Source organism: Panulirus ornatus, chromosome 13 (genome assembly GCF_036320965.1).
Source record: "Panulirus ornatus isolate Po-2019 chromosome 13, ASM3632096v1, whole genome shotgun sequence".
Taxonomy (NCBI): domain Eukaryota; kingdom Metazoa; phylum Arthropoda; class Malacostraca; order Decapoda; family Palinuridae; genus Panulirus; species Panulirus ornatus.
In genome coordinates this window covers 42,822,943-42,842,814 of record NC_092236.1, presented here as the reverse complement: position 1 = coordinate 42,842,814, position 19,872 = coordinate 42,822,943, and the positions used below count along the sequence as shown (strand labels likewise).

The window sequence follows — 19,872 nt, the reverse complement described above, 5'->3', positions numbered from 1 at the left end:
TATATATATATATATATATATATATATATATATATATATATATATATATATATATATATATATATATTTTTTTTTTTTTTTTTTTTTTTTTTTTTTTTCCAAAGGAAGGAACAGAGAAGGGGGCTGGATGAGGATGTTTCCTCAGAGGCCCAGTCCTCTGTTCTTAACGCTACCTCGCTGACGCGGGAAATGGCGAATAGTATGAAAGAAAGAAAGATATATCAAATTGATATTCTTCACATATCTTACAAAACTTTTAGGGAGATTACCACAAACAGGTGACTGTAGACTCGAAATGTGCATAACGCGTATAAAGAAAGATGTTCTTGAAATTTAGTTACTACACATATTATTCTAAGGATATGCGAGCGAAAAGGTATGGTATCGCTTTCAGTAATTTTCAAAGTTGGTGCATTCCATGAAAAATGAAAAGTTACTTTAGCCGCCGTAGCACTGATTATGTAAGGGGGTATAACTCAGTGGTAGAGCGTTGGCTTTGCATGTGAAAGGCCCCGGGTTCGATCTTCGGCACCCCAGGGTCATGGGGATGTAGCTCAGATGGTAGAGCGCTCGCTTAGCATGCGAGAGGTACGGGGATCGATGCCCCGCATCTCCACATACCTAACGTTTTTTTGCAACTATATTTTGTGTCAAAAATTTTTACTCCAAGACACCTTTACCTGCGGGTAATCATATCACCTGCCACAACAACACTGTACCACGACCATTTCACAATAGAACAGTTTATTCCATAAACTGCACAAGGTGGCTCCTTCAACGTCATGAAAAAAATATTCGATTGTTTTATTCAGTGGATGTTAACTTTGTTTAAAGAAGATGGTCCAGATTTAAGTCTGTATCGGTACTCGTATACTATTCAGTGAGAATCAATCTTCCAGAGTGACCTACCATATTGATGTTCATTACGAGCGAGCATGTTGTCGGTCTCCCTGGACATAGTGTATTTAGTGATGAAATTTCTGTATTCCTTCCTCGTGTGATATTGTTCTTCTGTGTTTTTGCTTAACTGTAAGTTTATTTATATTTGTGTTACATATGTTGTATTTAGATTGTTACTGAAACTACCCTTCTTGATTTTGTTAACTGTTTCGCTTTTAGCGTTTTCTCTTACTTTTATGTGCTATGTTCTGTCTTTTTTCGAATGTTTTTATGTTTTGCTTGCATTTTTCATATATATATATATATATATATATATATATATATATATATATATATATATATATATATATATATATAAAAGATATATATATATATTTTTTTTTTTGATTTGTCGCTGTCTCCCGCGTTTGCGAGGCAGCGCAAGGAAACAGACGAAAGAAATGGCCCAACCCACCCCCATACACATGTATATACATACGTCCACACACGCAAATATATATACCTACACAGCTTTCCATGGTTTACCCCAGACGCTTCACATGCCCTGATTCAATCCACTGACAGCACGTCAACCCCGGTATACCGCATCGATCCAATTCACTCTATTCCTTGCCCTCCTTTCACACTCCTGCATGTTCAGGCCACGATCAAACATATGTTTTTCACTCCATCTTTCCACCACCAATTTGGTCTCCCACTTCTCCTCGTTCCCTCCACCTCCGACACATATATCCTCTTGGTCAATCTTTCCTCACTCTTTCTCTCCATGTGCCCAAACCATTTCAAAACACCCTCTTCTGCTCTCTCAACAACGCTCTTTTTATTTCCACACATCTCTCTTACCCTTACGTTACTTACTCGATCAAACCACCTCACACCACACATTGTCCTCAAACATCTCATTTCCAGCACATCCACCCTCCTGCGCACAACTCTATCCATAGCCCACGCCTCGCAACCATGCAACTTTGTTGGAACCACTATTCCTTTAAACATACCCATTTTTGCTTTCCGAGATAATGTTCTCGACTTCCACACATTCTTCAAGGCTCCCAGAATTTTCGCCCCCTCCCCCACCCTATGATCCACTTCCGCTTCCATGGTTCCATCCGCTGCCAGATCCACTCCCAGATATCTAAAACACTTCACTTCCTCCAGTTTTTCTCCATTCAAACTCACCTCCCAATTGACTTGACCCTCAACCCTACTGTACCTAATAACCTTGCTCTTTTTCACATTTACTCTTAACTTTCTTCTTCCACACACTTTACCAAACTCAGTCACCAGCTTCTGCAGTTTCTCACATGAATCAGCCACCAGCGCTGTATCATTAGCGAACAACAACTGACTCACTTCCCAAGCTCTCTCATCCACAACAGACTTCATAATTGCCCCTCTTTCCAAAACTCTTGCATTCACCTCCCTAACAACCCCATCCATAAACAAATTAAACAACCATGGAGACATCACACACCCCTGTCGCAAACCTACATTCACTGAGAACCAATCACTTTCCTCTCTTCCTACACGTACACATGCCTTACATCCTCGATAAAAACTTTTCACTGCTTCTAACAACTTGCCTCCCAAACCATATAGTCTTAATACCTTCTACAGAGCATCTCTATCAACTCTATCATATGCCTTCTCCAGATCCATAAATGCTACATACAAATCCATTTGCTTTTCTAAGTATTTCTCACATACATTCTTCAAAGCAAACACCTGATCCACAAATCCTCTACCACTTCTGAAACCACACTGCTCTTCCCCAATCTGATGCTCTGTACATGCCTTCACCCTCTCAATCAATACCCTCCCGTATGATTTACCAGGAATACTCAACAAACTTATACCTCTGTAATTTGAGCACTCACTCTTATCCTCTTTGCCTTTGTACAATGGCACTATGCACGCATTCCGCCAATCCTAAGGCACCTCACCGTGAGTCATACATAAATTAAATAACCTTACCAACCAGTCAACAATACAGTCACCCTTTTTTTGATAAATTCCACTGCAATACCATCCAAACCTGCTGCCTTGCCGGCTTTCATCTTCCGCAAAGCTTTTACTACCTCTTCTCTGTTTACCAAATCATTTTCCCTAACCCTCTCACTTTGCACACCACCTCGACCAAAACACCCTATATCTGCCACTGTATCATCAAACACATTCAACAAACCTTCAAAATACTCACTCCATCTCCTTCTCACATCACCACTACTTGTTATCACCTCCCCATTTGCGCCCTTCACTGAAGTTCCCATTTGCTCCCTTGTCTTACGCACTTTATTTACCTCCTTCCAGAACATCTTTTTATTCTCCCTAAAATTTAATGATACTCTCTCACCCCAACTCTCATTTGCCCTTTTTTTCACCTCTTGCACCTTTCTCTTGACCTCCTGTCTCTTTCTTTTATACGTCTCCCACTCAACTGCATTTTTTCCCTGCAAAAATCGTCCAAATGCCTCTCTCTTCTCTTTCACTAATACTCTTACTTCTTCATCCCACCACTCACTACCCTTTCTAATCAACCCACCTCCCACTCTTCTCATGCCACAAGCATCTTTTGCGCAATCCATCACTGATTCCCTAAATACATCCCATTCCTCCCCCACTCCCCTTACTTCCATTGTTCTCACCTTTTTCCATTCTGTACTCAGTCTCTCCTGGTACTTCCTCACACAAGTCTCCTTCCCAAGCTCACTTACTCTCACCACCCTCTTCACCCCAACATTCACTCTTCTTTTCTGAAAACCCATACAAATCTTCACCTTAGCCTCCACAAGATAATGATCAGACATCCCTCCAGTTGCACCTCTCAGCACATTAACATCCAAAAGTCTCTCTTTCGCGCGCCTGTCAATTAACACGTAATTCAATAACGCTCTCTGGCCATCTCTCCTACTTACATAAGTATACTTATGTATATCTCGCTTTTTAAACCTGGTATTCCCAATCATCAGTCCTTTTTCAGCACATAAATCTACCAGCTCTTCACCATTTCCATTTACAACACTGAACACCCCATGTACACCAATTATTCCCTCAACTGCCACATTACTCACCTTTGCATTCAAATCACCCATCACTATAACCCGGTCTCGTGCATCGAAACCACTAACACACTCATTCAGCTGCTCCCAAAACACTTGCCTCTCATGATCTTTCTTCTCATGCCCAGGTGCATATGCACCAATAATCACCCATCTCTCTCCATCAACTTTCAGTTTTACCCATATTAATCGGGAATTTACTTTCTTACATTCTATCACGTACTCCCACAACTCCTGTTTCAGGAGTACTGCTACTCCTTCCCTTGCTCTTGTTCTCTCACTAACCCCTGACTTTACTCCCAAGACATTCCCAAACCACTCTTCCCCTTTACCCTCGAGCTTCGTTTCACTCAGAGCCAAAACATCCAGGTTCCTTTCCTCAAACATACTACCTATCTCTCCTTTTTTCACATCTTGGTTACATCCACACACATTCAGGCACCCCAATCTGAGCCTTCGAGGAGTATGAGCACTCCCCGCGTGACTCCTTCTTCTGTTTCCCATTTTAGAAAGTTAAGAAAATACAAGGAGGGGAGGATTTCTGGCCCCCCGCTCTCGTCCCCTCTAGTCGCTTTCTACGACACGCGAGGAATGCGTGGGAAATATTCTTTCACCCCTATCCCTAGGGATAATATACATATATATATATATATATATATATACACATACACACACATACACACACACACGCACATATACACACACACACACACATACATATATATACATATGAAAAATGTAAGAAACAATTTAGAAAACTGAAACTTCTAGCTTGAAATGAAAAGAAAAAAAAAAATGAATGTCACATAATGGTTCAACCTCTGGCTATGGAAAAAGGAAATGTTTAATTTATTTCCACAAAAGTCAATAGTAGTTCTCATCAATTTAACCACTGTATCAATAAGCTTCAATATTTAAGCTACATTTTTTCCAATTTCACTATTTTCTTGTCAAAGCACCATGTATGAAAACTATCACTCCAGTAACACAAGTATAAACATTTACTTCCCCTTTAAAAAAGTTCTGGGGAAGTCTGTCTCGATACACTGCGGGACACTACCACCTGGCGAGGTTTGTGTTGCAATGGTTCTTGATTCACAAACGTAGTAGCATCACTTGTGGCCAAGGTAGTTCCGTTGGCGAAGAGGAGCTAATGAAACTGCCTCGTCCTCTTGCCTGATGTGGTGCCTCCACATATATATATATATATATATATATATATATATATATATATATATATATATATATATATATATATATATATATATATATATATTTTTTTTTTTTTTTTTTTTTTTTTTTTTACTTTGTCGCTGTCTCCCGCGTTTGCGAGGTAGCGCAAGGAAACAGACGAAAGAAATGGCCGAACCCCCCCCATACACATGTATATACATACGTCCACACACACAAATATACATACCTACACAGCTTTCCATGGTTTACCCCAGACGCTTCACATGCCTTGATTCAATCCACTGATAGCACGTCAACCCCGGTATACCACATCGCTCCAATTCACTCTATTCCTTGCCCTCCTTTCACCCTCCTGCATGTTCAGGCCCCGATCACACAAAATCTTTTTCACTCCATCTTTCCACCTCCAATTTGGTCTCCCTCTTCTCCTCGTTCCCTCCACCTCCGACACATATATCCTCTTGGTCAATCTTTCCTCACTCATTCTCTCCATGTGCCCAAACCACTTCAAAACACCCTCTTCGGCTCTCTCAACCACGCTCTTTTTATTTCCACACATCTCTCTTACCCTTACGTTACTCACTCGATCAAACCACCGCACACCACACATTGTCCTCAAACATCTCATTTCCAGCACATCCATCCTCCTGCGCACAACTCTATCCATAGCCCACGCCTCGCAACCATACAACATTGTTGGAACCACTATTCCTTCAAACATACCCATTTTTGCTTTCCGAGATAATGTTCTCGACTTCCACACATTCTTCAAGGCCCCCAGAATTTTCGCCCCCTCCCCCACCCTATGATCCACTTCCGCTTCCATGGTTCCATCCGCTGCCAGATCCACTCCCAGATATCTAAAACACCTCACTTCCTCCAGTTTTTCTCCATTCAAACTCACCTCCCAATTGACTTGACCCTCAACCCTACTGTACCTAATAACCTTGCTCTTATTCACATTTACTCTTAACTTTCTTCTTCCACACACTTTACCAAACTCAGTCACCAGCTTCTGCAGTTTCTCACATGAATCAGCCACCAGCGCTGTATCATCAGCGAACAACAACTGACTCACTTCCCAAGCTCTCTCATCCCCAACAGACTTCATACTTGCCCCTCTTTCCAAAACTCTTGCATGTACCTCCCTAACAACCCCATCCATAAACAAATTAAACAACCATGGAGACATCACACACCCCTGCCGCAAACCTAGGTATAAGTTTGTTGAGTATTCCTGGTAAATTATATGGGAGGGTATTGATTGAGAGGGTGAAGGCATGTACAGAGCATCAGATTGGGGAAGAGCAGCGTGGTTTCAGAAGTGGTAGAGGATGTGTGGATCAGGTGTTTGCTGTGAAGAATGTATGTGAGAAATACTTAGAAAAGCAAATGGATTTTGTATGTAGCATTTATGGATCTGGAGAAGGCATATGATAGAGTTGATAGAGATGCTCTGTGGAAGGTATTAAGAATATATGGTGTGGGAGGAAAGTTGTTAGAAGCAGTGAAAAGTTTTTATTGAGGATGTAAGGCATGTGTACGTGTAGGAAGAGAGGAAAGTGATTGGTTCTCAGCATATATATATATATATATATATATATATATATATATATATATATATATATATATATATATATATATATATATATATATATATATATATATATATATATATATATGTGATGTCTCCATGGTTGTTTAATTTGTTTATGGATGGGGTTGTTAGGGAGGTAAATGCAAGAGTCTTGGAAAGAGGGGCAAGTATGAAGTCTGTTGGGGATGAGAGAGCTTGGGAAGTGAGTCAGTTGTTGTTCGCTGATGATACAGCGTTGGTGGCGGATTCATGTGAGAAACTGCAGAAGCTGGTGACGGAGTTTGGTAAAGTGTGTGGAAGAAGAAAGTTAAGAGTAAATGTGAATAAGAGCAAGGTTATTAGGTACAGTAGGGTTGAGGGTCAAGTCAATTGGGAGGTGAGTTTGAATGGAGAAAAACTGGAGGAAGTGAAGTGTTTTAGATATCTGGGAGTGGATCTGTCAGCGGATGGAACCATGGAAGCGGAAGTGGATCATAGGGTGGGGGAGGGGCGAAAATTTTGGGAGCCTTGAAAAATGTGTGGAAGTCGAGAACATTATCCCGGAAAGCAAAAATGGGTATGTTTGAAGGAATAGTAGTTCCAACAATGTTGTATGGTTGCGAGGCGTGGGCTATGGATAGAGTTGTGCGCAGGAGGATGGATGTGCTGGAAATGAGATGTTTGAGGACAATGTGTGGTGTGAGGTGGTTTGATCGAGTGAGTAACGTAAGGGTAAGAGAGATGTGTGGAAATAAAAAGAGCGTGGTTGAGAGAGCAGAAGAGGGTGTTTTGAAGTGGTTTGGGCACATGGAGAGGATGAGTGAGGAAAGATTGACCAAGAGGATATATGTGTCGGAGGTGGAGGGAACGAGGAGAAGAGGGAGACCAAATTGGAGGTGGAAAGATGGAGTGAAAAGGATTTTGTGTGATCGGGGCCTGAACATGCAGGAGGGTGAAAGGAGGGCAAGGAATAGAGGGAATTGGAGCGATGTGGTATACCGGGGTTGACGTGCTGTCAGTGGATTGAATCAAGGCATGTGAAGCGTCTGGGGTAAACCAAGGAAAGCTGTGTAGGTATGTATATTTGCGTGTGTGGACGTGTGTATGTACATGTGTATGGGGGGGGTTGGGCCATTTCTTTCGTCTGTTTCCTTGCGCTACCTCGCAAACGCGGGAGACAGCGACAAAGTATAAAAAAAAAAAAAAAAAAAAAAAAATATATATATATATATAAATATATATATATATATATATATATATATATATATATATATATATATATATATATATATATATATATATATATATATATATATATATATATATATATATATATATATATATATTTATATACCTATACATCTCAACGTATACATACCTATACACACGCAGGCATATACATATATAAACATGTTCAAAATTCATACAGTCTGCCCTTATTGATTTCCGTCGCCACCCCGCCACACATTCAATAACGACCCCCTCTCCCCGCATGTGTGCGAGGTAGCGTTAGGAAAAGACAACAAAGGCCACATTCGTTCACACTCAGTCTCTAGCTGTCATGTATAATGCACCGAAATCAAAGCTTCCTTTTCAGGCCCCACAGAATTTTCCATGGTTTACGCAAGACGCTTCACATGCCCTGGTTCAATCCATTGACAGCACGTCGACCCCGGTATACCACATAGTTCTAATTCACTCTATTCCTTGCTCGCCTTTCACCCTCCTGCATGTTCAGACCCACATCACTCAAAATCATTTTTACTCCATCTTTCCACCTCTAATTTGGTCTCCCACTTCTCCTCGTTCCCTCCACCTCTGATACATATATATCCTCTTTATCAATCTTTCCTCACTCATTCTTTTGCAGGGAAATAATGCAAATGGATGGGAGATGTATAACAGAAAGAAGCAGGAGGTCAAGAGAAAGGTGCAAGAGGTGACAAAGAGGGCAAATGAGAGTTGGGTGAGAGAGTATCATTAAATTTTATACAAAATAAAAAGATGTTTTGGAAGGAGGTAAATAAAGTGTATGAGAAGGGGGAACAAATGGAAACTTCAGTGAAGGGAGCTAATGGGGAGGTTATGACAAGTAGTGGTGATGTGAGAAGGAGACGGAGTGAGTATTTTGAAGGTTTGTTGAAATGCATTTGATGATAGAGTGGTAGATATAGGGTGTTTTGGTCGAGGTGGTGTGCAAAGTGAGAGGGTTAAGGAGAATGAATTTGGTAAACAGAGAAGAAGTAGTAGAAGCTTTGCGGAAGATGAAAGCCGGCAAGGCAGCAGGTTTGGATGGTATTGCAGTGGAATTTATTAAAAAAGAGTGTGACTGTATTGCTGACTGGTTGGTAAGGATATTTAATGTATGTATGACTCATGGTGAGGTGCCTGAGGATTGGCAGGAATGCTTGCATAATGCCATCATTGTACAAAGGCAATGGGGATAAAAGTGAGTGCTCAAATTACAGACCTACAAATTTGTTGAGTATTCCTTGTATATTATATGGGACGGTAGAGATTGAGAGGGTGAAGGCATGTTCAGAGCATCAGATTGGGGAAGAGCAGTGTGGTTTCAGAAGTGGTAGAGGATGTGTGGATCAGGTGTTTGCTTTGAAGAATGTATGTGAGAAATACTTAGAAAAGCAAATGGATTTGTATGTAGCATTCATGGATCCGGAGAAAGCATATGATAGATTTGATAGAGATGCTCTGAGGAAGGTATTTGAAAACAATAAGTAGATTTACCATTCCTGTTGAGATAGATGCTTTTGAAATTTAGTTACTGCACATATTCTGATTTTAAGAATATACTAACGAAAAGGTATGGTATCTCTTTCATTTATTTTCAGAGCTGGTGCATTCCATGGAAAATGAAAAGTTACTTTAGCTGCTGTAGCACTGATTACGTATGGGGGTATAGCTCAGTGGTAGAGCGCTCGCTTAGCATGCGAGAGGTACGGGGATCGATGCCCCGCATCTCCATAAGCCTAATATATTTTGCAGCTATATCTTATGCCAGAAAGATCTATTCCCGAACACCACCTGTAGGTTATCATATCACCTGCCACAAGAAAACTATGTATCACGACCATTTCACAATGGAACAGTTCATTCCAGGAACTGCACGCGTTGGCTCCTCCAACGTAATGAAAAATATAACCGATTATTTGATTCAATAGATGTTAACTTTCGATAAAGAAGATGGTCCAGATCCAAGTCTGGATCGGTGCTCATATACCATATTAGTACGATTCATATACACTAAGCAGGTCAAGCGAGACCGCCAACATGTTCGCTCGTAATGAACAACAACATGGTAGATCACTCTGGAAGATTCAGTCGAACTAATATGGTATGTGCGTACCGATACAGACTTGCCTGTGGACCATCTTCTTTAAACAAAGTTAACATCCACAGAATATACCAATCACATATTATTTTGATGATGGTGAAGGAGCCACCGTGTCCAGTTTGAGGAATAAACTGTCCTACAATGAAATGAATGTGATACATAGTGTTGTTGTAGCAGGTGATTTGGTAACCCGCAGGAAAAGGTGTTCTGGAAATGATCTTTCTGGTACAAAATTTAACTGCATAAAAAGGTTAGGCTTGTGGAGATGCGGGGCATCGATCCCCGTACCTCTCGCATGCTAAGCGAGCGCTCTACCATCTGAGCTACATCCCCATGACCTTAGAGGTGCTGGGATCGAACCTGGGGCCTTTCACGTGCAAAGCGAACGCTCTATTACTGAGCTACACCCCATTGCTTGTTTAGTGTTAAGGCAGCAAGAGTAACTTTTTATTTTTCCTAAAATGCACTAATTTTGAAAATAACTGATAGAGATACAATACATTTTCGTTAGTATAATCTTAAAATAATAATATGTATAGTAACAAAATTATACAAGCATCTTTCTCTATACGATAGGTAACTTTACATCGTGTTTTCAAGCAATGCACCTTTTCCAGTCTACAGTCACATGTTTTTGGTAAACTCCCTAAATGCGCTTTAAACTATGTGAAGAATATCAGTGTAGTTTCAGAAGTGGTAGAGGATGCGTGGATCAGGTGTTTGCTTTGAAGAATGTGTCTGAGAAATATTAAGAAAAACAGATGGATTTGTATGTAGCATTTATGGATCTGGAGAACACATACGATTGACAGAGATAGTTTGTGGACTGTCTTGAGATTATATGCTGTAGGAGGTAAGCTACTAGAAGCAGTGAAAACTTTTTGCCAAGGGTGTAAGGCATGTGTATGAGTAGGAAGAGTGGAAAGTGAGTGTTTCCCAGTGAAATTTGGTGTCCGGCAGGGGTATGTGATGTACCATTAGTTGTTTAATTTGTTTATGGATGGAGTGGTTAAGGAATTAGAGTCAAGAGCTTTGGATGGAGGGGCGAGTATGCAGTCTGTTGGAGATGAGAGGCCTCGAGAAGTGAATCAGTTTTTGTTCGCCGATGGTATATCTCTGGTGGCTGATTCGAATGAGAAACTGCAAAAGTTGGTGACTGAGTTTAGAAAAGTGTGTTAAAGGAGAAAGTTGAGAGCAAATGTGAATAAGGAAAAAAATATTAGGTTCGGTAGGATAAGAGAGAAGATAAATGGGATACAAGTTTGAAGGGCGAAAAACTAGAGGCAGTGGAGTGTTTTAGACACCTGGGTTTGGACTCAGTCGCGAAAGGAACCATGGAAAAGGAAGTGAGTCTCAGGGTGGGGGAAGGGGCTTAGGTTCTGGGAGCGAATAAGGATGTGCGGAAGAAGGGAACGTTATCTCGGAGAGCAAAAATGGGTATTTTTGAAGGAATAGTAGTTCAAACAATATAATACCCTTATCCTACCGAATTTAATAATTTTTCTCTTATTCACATCTACTCTCAACTTTCTCCTTTCACACACTTTTCCAAACTCAGTCACCAACTTCTCCAGTTTCTCACTCGAATCAGCCACCAGAGTTGTATCATGGGCAAACAACAACTGATTCACTTCCCAGGACCTCTCATCTCCAACAGACTGCATTCTCACCCCTCCATCCAGAGCTCTTGCATCTAATTCATCAAGCAGTCCATCCATAAACAAATTAAACAACTAGTGGTATATAACACACCCCTGCCGGAGACCAAATTTCTCTGGGAACCACTCAATTTCCTCTCTTCCTACTCATACACATGCCTTACATCCTTGGTAAAAACTTTTTACTGCTTCAAGTAGCGTACCTCCTACTCCATATAATCTTAAGACCTTCCACAAACCATGTCTGTCAATCTATGCGTTCTCCAGATCCATAAATGATACATACAAATCCTCCTGTTTTACTTGATATTTCTCATACAAATGCCTCAAAGCAAACACCTGATCCACGTATCCTCTACCACTTCTGAAACCACACTGATATTCTTCACATAGTTTAAAGAGCATTTAGGAAGTTTACCAGAAACATGTGACTGTAGACTGGAAAAGGTGCATTGCTTGAAAACACGATGTAAAGTTACCTACCGATAGAGAAAGATGCATGTATAATTTTGTTACTACAAATATTGTTAATTTAAGATTGTACTAACGTAAATGTATTGTATCTCTATCAGTCATTTTCAAATCTAGTGCATTTTAGGAAAGATGACAAGTTACTTATGCTACCCTAGCACTGAACATGCAAGGGGGTGTAGCTCAGTGGTAGAGCGTTCGCTTTGCATGTGAAAGGCCCCGGGTTCGATCCCCGGCACCTCCAGAGTCATGGGGATGTAGCTCAGATGGTAGAGCGCTCGCTTAGCATGCGAGAGGTACGGGGATCGATGCCCCGCATCTCCAGAAGCCTAACCTTTTTGTGCAGTTACATTTTTTGTCAGAAAGATCTATTCCTGAACACCTTTACCTGCGGTTTACGAAATCACCTGCCACAACAACATTATGTACCACGTCCATTTCATTGTAGGAGAATTTATGTTTCAAACTGTACACGGTGGTTCCTTCAGCGACATGTAAATAACATACGATTGGTTTATTCGGTGGATGTTAACTTTGTTTAAAGAAGATGGTCCAGAGGCAGGTCTGTATCAGTACTCACATACCATATTAGTTCGACTGAATCTTCCAGAGTGACCTACCATGTTGTTGTTCATTACGAGCGAACATGTCAGTCTCGCTTGACCTACTTAGTGTATTTAGTGATGGATTTTCTATATTCCTACCTCGTGTAATATTGTTTTTCTGTGTTTTTGATTGACTGTAAATATATCTATAATTCTGTTTCCATATGTTGTATTTAGATTTTGACTGATGCTACCTTTCTTGATTCTGTTATTTATCTCGCTTGTGGTGTTATCTCTTACTTTTATATGCTATGTTCTTTGTTTTCCCGAGTGTTTTTATATTTTGTGTGCGTTTTCCATATCTTATCTATCTGTCTATCTATCTATCTATCTATCTATCTATCTATCTATCTATCTATCTATCTATATATATATATATATATATATATATATATATATATATATATATATATTTTTTTTTTTTTTTTTTGCTTTGTCGCTGTCTCCCGCGTTTGCGAGGTAGCGCAAGGAAATAGACGAAAGAAATGGCCCAACCCACCCCCATGCACATGTATATACATACGTCCACACACGCAAATATACATACCTACACAGCTTTCCATGGTTTACCCCAGTCGCTTCACATGCCTTGATTCAATCCACTGACAGCACGTCAACCCCGGTATAACACATCGCTCCAATTCACTCTATTCCTTGCCCTCCTTTCACCCTCCTGCATGTTCAGGCCCCGATCACACAAAATCTTTTTCACTCCATCTTTCCACCTCCAATTTGGTCTCCCTCTTCTCCTCGTTCCCTCCACCTCCGACACATATATTCTCTTGGTCAATCTTTCCTCACTCATTCTCTCCATGTGCCCATACCATTTCAAAACACCCTCTTCTGCTCTCTCAACCACGCTCTTTTTATTTCCACACATCTCTCTTACCCTTACGTTACTTACTCGATCAAACCACCTCACACCACACATTGTCCTCAAACATCTCATTTCCAGCACATCCATCCTCCTGCGCACAACTCTATCCATCGCCCACGCCTCGCAACCATACAACATTGCTGGAATTACTATTCCTTCAAACATACCCATTTTTGCTTTCCGAGATAATGTTCTCGACTTCCACACATTCTTCAAGGCTCCCAGAATCTTCGCCCCCTCCCCCACCCTATGATCCACCTCCGCTTCCATGGTTCCATCCGCTGCCAGATCCACTCTCATATATCTAAAACACTTCACTTCCCCCAGTTTTTATCCATTCAAACTCACCTCCCAATTGACTTGACCCTCAACCCTACTGTACCTAATAACCTTGCTCTTATTCACATTTACTCTTAACTTTCTTCTTTCACACACTTTACCAAACTCAGTCACCAGCTTCTGCAGTTTCTCACATGAATCAGCCACCAGCGCTGTATCATCAGCGAACAACAACTGACTCACTTCCTAAGCTCTCTCATCCCCAACAGACTTCATACTTGCCCCTCTTTCCAAAACTCTTGCATTCACCTCCCTAACAACCCCATCCATAAACAAATTAAACAACCATGGAGACATCACACACCCCTGCCGCAAACCTACATTCACTGAGAACCAATCACTTTCCTCTCTTCCTACACGTACACATGCCTTACATCCTCGATAAAAACTTTTCACTGCTTCTAACAACTTTCCTCCCACACCATATATTCTTAATACCTTCCACAGAGCATCTCTATCAACTCTATCATATGCCTTCTCCAGATCCATAAATGCTACATACAAATCCATTTGTTTTTCTAAGTATTTCTCACATACATTCTTCAAAGCAAACACCTGATCCACACATCCTCTACCACTTCTGAAACCATATATATATATATATATATATATATATATATATATATATATATATATATATATATATATATATATATATATATATATATATATATATATATATATATATATATATATATGTATATATATATATATGTATGCACACACACACATATATATATATGTATATATATATATATATATATATTTTTTTTTTTTTCAAACTATTCGCCATTTCCCGCGTTAGCGAGGTAGCGTTAAGAACTGAGGACTGGGCCATTGAGGGAATATCCTCACCTGGCCCCCTTCTCTGTTCCTTCTTTTGGAAAATTAAAAAAAATTGAGAGGGGAGGATTTCCAGCCCCCAGCTCCCTCCCCTTTTAGTCGCCTTCTACGACACGCAGGGAATACGTGGGAAGTATTCTTTCTCCCCTATCCCCAGGGAATATATATATATATATATATATATATATATATATATATATATATATATATATATATATATATATATGTATTTTGTTTATTTTTATTTATTTACTTTGCTTTGTCGCTGTCTCCCGCGTTAGCGAGGTAGCGCAAGGTAACAGACAAAAGAATGGCCCAACCCGGCCACATACACATGTATATACATACACGTCCACACACGCAAACATACATACCTATACATCTCAATGTACACATATATATACACACACAGACATATACATATATACACATGTACATAATTCATACTGTCAGCCTTTATTTGTTCCCATCGCCACCTCGCCACACATGGAATAACAACCCCCTCCCCCCTCATGTGTGCGAGGTAGCGCTAGCAAAAGATAACAAAGGCCCCATTCGTTCACACTCAGTCTCTAGCTGTCATGTAATAATGCACCGAAACCACAGCTCCCTTTCCACATCCACGCCCCACACAACTTTCCATGGTTTACCCCAGACGCTTCACATGCCCTGGTTCAATCCATTGACAGCACGTCGACCCCGGTATACCACATCGTTCCAATTCACTCTTTTCCTTGCACGCCTTTCACCCTCCTGCATGTTCAGGCCCCGATCACTCAAAATCTTTTTCACTCCATCTTTCCACCTCCAATTTGGTCTCCCACTTCTACTCGTTCCCTCCACCTCTGACACTTATATCCTCCTGGTCAATCTTACCCTTACATTTCTTACTCGATCAAACCACCTCACTCCACATATTGTCCTCAAACATCTCATTTCCAGCACATCCATCCTCCTGCGCACAGCTCTATCCATTGCTAACGCCTCGCAACCATACAATATTGTTGGAACCACTATTCCTTCAAACATACCCATTTTTGCTTTCCGAGATAATGTTCTCAACTTCCAAACATTCTTCAAGGCTCCCAGAATTTTCGCCCCCTCCCCAACCCTATGATCCACTTCCGCTTCCATGGTTCCATCCGCTGCCAGATCCACTCCCAGATATCTAAAACACTTTACTTCCTCCAGTTCTTCTCCATTCAAACTTACCTCCCAATTGACTTGACCCTCAACCCTACCGCACCTAATAACCTTGCTCTTATTCACATTTACTCTTAACTTTCTTCTTTCACACACTTTACCAAACTCAGTCACCAGCTTCTGCAGTTTCTTACATGAATCAGCCACCAGTGCTGTATCATCAGCGAACAACAACTGATTAAATTCCGAAGCTCTCTTTATCCACAAAAGACTGCATACTTGTTTCTCTTTCCAAAACTCTTGCATTCACCTCCCTAACAACCCCATCCATAAACAAATTAAACAACCATGGAGACATCACACACCCCTGCCGCAAACCTACATTCACTGAGAACCAATCACTTTCCTCTCTTCCTACACGTACACATGCCTTACATCCTCGATAAAAACTTTTCTCTGCTTCTAACAACTTGCCTCCCACACCATATATTCTTAAAACCTTCCACAGAGCATCTCTATCAACTCTATCATATGCCTCTCCAGATCCATAAATGCTACATACAAATCCATTTGCTTTTCTAAGTATTTCTCACATACATTCTTCAAAGCAAACACCTGATCCACATATCCTCTACTTCTTCTGAAACCACACTGCTCTTCCCCAATCTGATGCTCTGTACATGCCTTCACCCTCTCAATCATTACCCTTCCATATAATTTACCAGAAGTAATCAGCAAACTTATACTTCTGTAATTTGAGCACTCACTCTTATCCCCTTTGCCTTTGTACAATGGCACTATGCACGCATTCCGCCAATCCTCAGGCACCTCACCATGAGTCATACATACATTAAATAACCTTACCAACCAATCAACAATACAGTCACCCCCTTTTTTAATAAATTCCACTGCAATACCATCCAAACCTGCTGCCTTGCCGGCTTTCATCTTCCGTAAAGCTTTTACTACCTCTTCTCTATTTACCAAATCATTTTCCCTAACCCTCTCACTTTGCACACCACTTCGACCAAAACACCCTATATCTGCCACTCTATCATCAAACACATTCAACAAACCTTAAATTACTCACTCTATCTCCTTCTCACATCACCACTACTTGTTATCACCTCCCCATTAGCGCCGTTCACTGAAGTATCCATTTCCTCCCTTGTCTTTCGCACTTTATTGACCTCCTTCCAAAAATCTTTTTATTCTCCCTGAAATCTAATGATACTCTCTCACCCCAACTCTCATTTGCCCTCTTTGCACCTTTCTCTTGACCTCCTGCCTCTTTCTTTTATACCTCTCCCACTCATTTGCATTTTTTCCCTGCAAAAATCGTCCAAATGCCTCTCTCTTCTCTTTCACTAATAATCTTACTTCTTCATCCCACTGCTCACTACCTTTGCTAATCAACCCACCTCCCACGCTTCTCATGCCACAAGCATCTTTTACGCAAGCCATTACTGCTTCCCTAAATACATACCATTCCTCCCCCACTCCCCTTACCTCCTTTGTTCTCACCTTTTTCCATTCTGTACTCAGTCTCTCCTGGTACTTTCCTCACACAAGTCTCCTTCCCAACCCAACATTCTCTCTTCTTTTCTGAAAACCCCAAGAAATCTTCACCTTCGCCTCCACAAGATAATGATCAGACATCCTTCCATTTGCACCTCTCAGCACATTAACATCCAAAAGTCTCTCTTTCGTGCGCCTATCAATTAACACGTAATCCAATAACGCTCTCTGGCCATCTCTCCTACTTACATAAGTATACGTATGTATATCTCGCTTTTCAAACCTGGTATTCCCAATCACCAGTCCTTTTTCAGCACATAAATCTACAAGCTCTTCACCATTTCCATTTACAACACTGAACACTCCATATATACCAATTATTCCCTCAACTGCCACATTACTCACCTTTGCATTCAAATTACCCATCACTATAACCCGGCCTTGTGCATCAAAACCACTAACACACTCATTCAGCTGCTCCCAAAACACTCCTCTCTCATTATCTTTCTTCTCATGCCCAGGTGCATATGCACCAATAATCACCCATCTCTCTCCATCAACTTTCAGTTTTACCCATATCAATCTAGAGTTTACTTTCTTACACTCTATCACATACTCCCACAACTCCTGGTTCCTGAGTAGTGCTACTCCTTACCTTGCTCTTGTCCTCTCACTAACCCCTGACTTTACTCCCAAGACATTCCCAAACCACTCTTCCCCTTTACCCTTGAGCTTCGTTTCACTCAGGGCCAAAACATCCAGGTTCCTTTCCTCAAACATACTACCTATCTCTCCTTTTTTCTCATCTTGGTTACATCCACACACATTTAGACACCCAAATCTGAGCCTTCGAGGAGGATGAGCACTCCTCGCGTGACTACTTCTTCTGTTTCCCCTTTTAGAATGTTAAAATACAAGGAGGGGAGGCTTTCTGGTTCCCCGCTCCCGTCCTCTTTAGTCGCCTTCTACGACACGTGAGGAATGCGTGGAAGTTATTCTTTCTTCCCTATCTTGAGGGATATATATATATATATATATATATATATATATATATATATATATATATATATATATATATATATATTCTGGGACCATTCATACTATTCGCCATATTCCGCGTTAGCAACGTAGTGCTAAGAACAGCGGCATGGGCCTTTGAGAGAATGTCTTCACCTGGCCGCCTTCTTTGTTCCTTCTTTTGAAAAAAAGAGAAAACGAGAGGGGAGGATTTTCAGCCCTACCGCTCCCTCCGCTTTTAGTCGCCTTCTACGACACGCAGGGAATACTTTTCCAAACTCAGTCACCAACTTCTGCAATTTCTCACTCGAATCAGCCAACAGAGTTGTATCATCGGCAAACAACAACTTATTCACATCTCCGAACCTTTTGTCTCCAACAGACTGCATACTCGCCCCTCCATCCAAAGGTCTTGCATTTAATTCCTTAACCACTCCATCCATAAACAAATTAAACAACTAATGGTATATCACACACCCCTGTCGGAGAAAAAAATTCATTGGGAACCACTAAATTTCCTCTCTTCTTACTCATACACATGCCTTACCTTCTCAGTAAAAACTTTTCACTGCTTCTAGCAGCTTACCTCGTACAGCATATAATCTTAAGACCTTCCACAAACCATCTTTGTCAATCCTAAATGTTCTCCAGATCCATAAATGCTACATACAAATCCATCTGTTTTTCTTAATATTTCTCACGCACATTCTTCAAAGCAAACACCTGATCCACAAATCCTGTACCACTTCTGTAACCACACGGATATTCTTCATATAGTTTACAGAGCATTCAGGGAGTTTACCAGAAACATATGACTGTAGACTGGAAAAGGCGCATTGCATGAAAACGCGAAGTAAAGTTACCTATCGTATAGAAAAAGACGCTTGTATAATTTTGTTACTACACATGTTGTTATTTTAAGAGTATACTAACGAAAATGTATGGTATCTCTATCAGCTATTTTAAAATCTAGTGCATTTTAAGAAAAATGAAAAGTTGCTTTTGCTGCCCCAGCACTGAACATGTAGCTCAGTGGTAGAGCGTTCGCTTTGCATGTGAAAGGTCCCGGGTTCGATCCCCGGCACCTCCAGAGTCATGGGGATATAGCTCAAATGGTAGAGCGCTCGCTCAGCCTGCAAGATGTACGGGGATCGATGCCCCGCATCTCCAGAAGCCTAACCTTTTTATGCAGTTATATTTTGTACCAGAAAGATCAATTCCAGAACACCTTTACCAGCGGGTTACCAATCACCTGCCACGACAACCTTATGTATCACATCCATTTCATTGTAGGACAGTTTATTCGTCAAACAGAACACG

General features: G+C 40.8%; 6 non-coding genes across 6 annotated transcripts; 5 read left to right on the top strand and 1 right to left on the bottom strand.

The window, feature by feature from the left end:
* Positions 1-543: 543 nt before the first annotated feature.
* On the top strand, positions 544-616 carry TRNAA-AGC (transfer RNA alanine (anticodon AGC)). The gene has a single exon. It is a non-coding gene; the product is annotated as a tRNA-Ala (tRNA).
* A 9,023-nt stretch (positions 617-9,639) lies between these two features.
* Positions 9,640-9,711, top strand: TRNAA-AGC (transfer RNA alanine (anticodon AGC)). Its single transcript has one exon. It is a non-coding gene; the product is annotated as a tRNA-Ala (tRNA).
* A 630-nt stretch (positions 9,712-10,341) lies between these two features.
* TRNAA-AGC (transfer RNA alanine (anticodon AGC)) lies at positions 10,342-10,414 on the bottom strand. The gene has a single exon. It is a non-coding gene; the product is annotated as a tRNA-Ala (tRNA).
* A 1,968-nt stretch (positions 10,415-12,382) lies between these two features.
* Positions 12,383-12,454, top strand: TRNAA-UGC (transfer RNA alanine (anticodon UGC)). The gene has a single exon. It is a non-coding gene; the product is annotated as a tRNA-Ala (tRNA).
* Positions 12,455-12,461: 7 nt separating this feature from the next.
* TRNAA-AGC (transfer RNA alanine (anticodon AGC)) lies at positions 12,462-12,534 on the top strand. The gene has a single exon. It is a non-coding gene; the product is annotated as a tRNA-Ala (tRNA).
* A 7,036-nt stretch (positions 12,535-19,570) lies between these two features.
* On the top strand, positions 19,571-19,642 carry TRNAA-UGC (transfer RNA alanine (anticodon UGC)). The gene has a single exon. It is a non-coding gene; the product is annotated as a tRNA-Ala (tRNA).
* The last annotated feature ends 230 nt before the right edge of the window (positions 19,643-19,872 follow it).